This window comes from Zalophus californianus, chromosome 11 (assembly GCF_009762305.2).
Source record: "Zalophus californianus isolate mZalCal1 chromosome 11, mZalCal1.pri.v2, whole genome shotgun sequence".
In the NCBI taxonomy this organism is placed as follows: domain Eukaryota; kingdom Metazoa; phylum Chordata; class Mammalia; order Carnivora; family Otariidae; genus Zalophus; species Zalophus californianus.
Genome location: NC_045605.1, coordinates 59,117,751 through 59,121,145, shown reverse-complemented (window position 1 = coordinate 59,121,145; position 3,395 = coordinate 59,117,751). Strand labels below are relative to the sequence as shown.

At 46.8% G+C, this 3,395-nt stretch overlaps 1 pseudogene; it reads left to right on the top strand.

Annotated features, from left to right (window-relative positions):
• Positions 1-2,252: 2,252 nt before the first annotated feature.
• LOC113914755 lies at positions 2,253-3,078 on the top strand (annotated as a pseudogene).
• Positions 3,079-3,395: the final 317 nt, after the last annotated feature.

Below are 3,395 nucleotides of genomic sequence, written 5' to 3'. Positions count from 1 at the left end.
TCCTGAAGGATAGAGAAGAATTTTTCCTTCCCTACATTATCTTCTAGGAGACTTGTTGTCACCGACAGATCACCAACCCACCTGAAATTGATTCTGGAGTATGGATGAAGAAGTCAAATTTCATTGTTTTCCACATAGATATGCAATTAAGGTCAGGGTTGGAGTAGAAAAGGAGGCTGCTGCTCTGTGTTAACCTTAAAAATAAAGATGTCAGTTATTTTGCAAGCAAAAATGGGTTTATTCAGGTCTAGCGGAGAACTGCAATCAGGGACAAGCAAGCTACGGCAAAACCATTGGAAAGTCTGCAGAACAAAGGAAAGGAACGCTGTGAACCAGACTAACGCCATCTTGGACAAATCTGCCTCGATGACTGCACTGGGACCCGAAGCCTTAAGTACAGCACCAGCCCACGCACGCGCGCACACATACACACACACACGCGCACACATACACACACACACACACACACACACACACACACTCTTTCTTTTTATCCAACCACGCCCATAAGGTCCTTGATCTGCTCTGGAGATATAACTATGGCACAGCTACACTCAAACATTTCCTCCTGGGTGGTCTACTAGCACGTACCTCCCAACCTCTAAGGCTATAAAAGTGGGTCTTACCGGAGATGGGGCTGCACAGATCTACACGTCTTGCTTCTGTCCATAATAGTCCCTTTAATAAACTATTTCCCGTCAAACTGGACCTGTAGGCCTTTTCCTTCGGCATTCCGCCTTCAAAGGTCATTTGGGGACTACCTCCCTTTCAAACAACACATGAACTTTTATAGAGGAAAGGGGATGTTGGGATGGCTATTATAAACAAAAAGCCCATTGGTGTAGACTAGGAGTTTGAAGTATAGAGGTTCTTCATTGGCTGAGTTGTGATTCTCATTGGCTGCACGGTAGTGGGAAAGAAGGAACACTTCCCTGCTCTTGCTAGAATAGTAAAGAAGGATCCACCTGTCGGGTCTGTAACTGACAAGGAGGGCTAGGGCTTCGGAGTTTCCTCTGCTGTATCCCAATTTCATTCTAAACTAGGTTTCTGGGTCGCCTGGGTGGCTCAGTCGTTAAGCATCTGCCTTCGGCTCAGGTCCTGATCCCAGGGTCCTGGGATCGAGCCCCATATCGGGCTCCCTGCTCCGTGGGAAGCCTGCTTCTCCCTCTCTCACGCCCCCTGCTTGTACTTCCTCTCTTGCTATCTCTCTCTGTCAAATAAATAAATAAAAATCTTTAAACTAGGTTTCTTTTTGGGAACGCGGGGAATTTCCTAGAAGTGGTCATACCCTCCCTGGGTCCCAAGGGACAAGCAAGGCATTGGTCCCTGTGTTTAAGAGAAAAACAGAGATCATAGCAAGAAATCATTAAATGGGTGGGGTACATTTACTTACAGTGAGAACACAGGATCTAAGACTGAAAGCCTCAGCACCCGTCAGCCATTTGGGGACTTAGCAAGGCTCGGTAAGGTCCTTTCCAATGAAGTTCCAGTGACATCTTCCTTTGATAAACCTTATGTGATCTCAGTCAACAGCTTTGCCATTACTCTGTCTGTGGAGGTCAGTTGGTATGTTGCACTTGGAATAGGATACCTAGATACGCATCATTAGTGCTTTAAAAGAATCGACACAACATCGTCTGGCCCACAGATGCTCTGGCCTTGGGGGAGTAACCAGAAACTGTACACACCTCCCACCGATGATGGATCATGTGTGAAGAGTCCTGGTTTTCACCTTGCAGTACATGTCATGCTCATAAGAGCCATGGAAAGGGCATGTGGCCACTCTAGTCCAGTTTCTGCTTAAACCCTGACCAGTTTATCTACTTTTGAATCCCCATTTTGAAGTTTCACCACTTTCCCTGACTCCAGATAACGCGAGCCATAAAGGCACTCGAATCAATAGGCTTTGCATCTACTCATAGGCAAGGGTAATCCACGCTTAAAGATAAACCTTTAGGGGGGCACCTGGGGGGCTCAGTGGATTAAACATCCAACTCAGGTCATGATCTCAGGATGGTGAGATCAAGCCCCGTGTTGGGCTCTGCACTGGGTTTGGAGCCTGCTTAAGATTCTCCCTCTCCCTGTCCCTGTGTCCCTCCCCTCCTCCAAAAAAAACCCCAAAAAACAAAAACACCCTTTAGAAAACCTTTAGAATTCTTTCACCAACAGACATAGTATCAATTCTTGTGCTTGGGCTTGCTTTAAAAGTGCATACATTTGTGACCAGCTCGGCGTTTGGAGAAGCTGTCGCCATGTTGTCGGTGGCCTCCCGTTCGGGCCCGTTCGCGTCTGTCCTATCGGCCACGTCCCACGGGGTGGTGGGCGCGCTGCGGCCCCTGGTGCAGGCCTCGGTGCCCGCCACCCCGAAGCCCCCCAGTGCTGGACGTGAAGCGGCCCTTCTTGTGCCGGGAGTCGCTGAGTGGCCAGGCCGCGAGCTGGCCTTTGGCCGCCTCCGTGGGCCTCAATGTCCCAGCTTCCATTCGTTATTCCCACACAGACATCAGAGTGCCTGACTTCTCTGACTATCGACGCACCGAGGTGTTAGATGGTACGAAGTCTTCAAAAGAGAGCAGTGAGGCTAGAAAAGGTTTCTCCTATTTGATAACTGCAACAACTAGTATAGGTGTTGCATATGCTACCAAGAATGTCGTCTCCCAGTTTGTTTCCAGCATGAGTGCTTCTGCTGATGTGCTGGCCATGTCGAAAATCGAAATCAAGCTATCTGATATTCCAGAAGGCAAGAACATGGCTTTCAAGTAGAGAGGAAAACCACTGTTTGTGCACCGTAGAACCAAGAAGGAAATTGAGCAGGAGGCTGCAGTTGAAGTGTCCCAGTTGAGGGACCCTCAGCATGATTTAGATCGAGTAAAGAAACCTGAATGGGTTATCCTGATAGGTGTTTGCACTCATCTTGGTTGTGTACCCATTGCAAATGCAGGAGATTTTGGTGGTTATTACTGCCCTTGCCATGGGTCACACTATGATGCTTCTGGCAGGAGCAGGAAGGGGTCTGCACCTCTCAACCTTGAAGTTCCCTCATACGAGTTCACCGGTGACGATATGGTGATTGTTGGTTAGAGACCTGGACTCAAGTTCTAGGCTCCTTTTGGTCTTCTTGTTACCTCAGAAGACTTATAAGCAAGTCTTCGATACTTAAGTTGATTTGAAATATTTAAGAATTGCTAATAATGTACTTGCAAACATTAATGTGAAGTAAATTGAATTTAATGTTGAATGCTTTCAAGCATTCACCTAATAAAGCCACTGTTAAACATTTTTAACCTCAAAAAAATAAATAAAAGTGCATAAATTTACTAAAATCTATTCACGTGGTCAACACTTCACTTGAATAAAAGCAACTGGAATAAAATGTATTATCATCCTCCCAAGGGGGG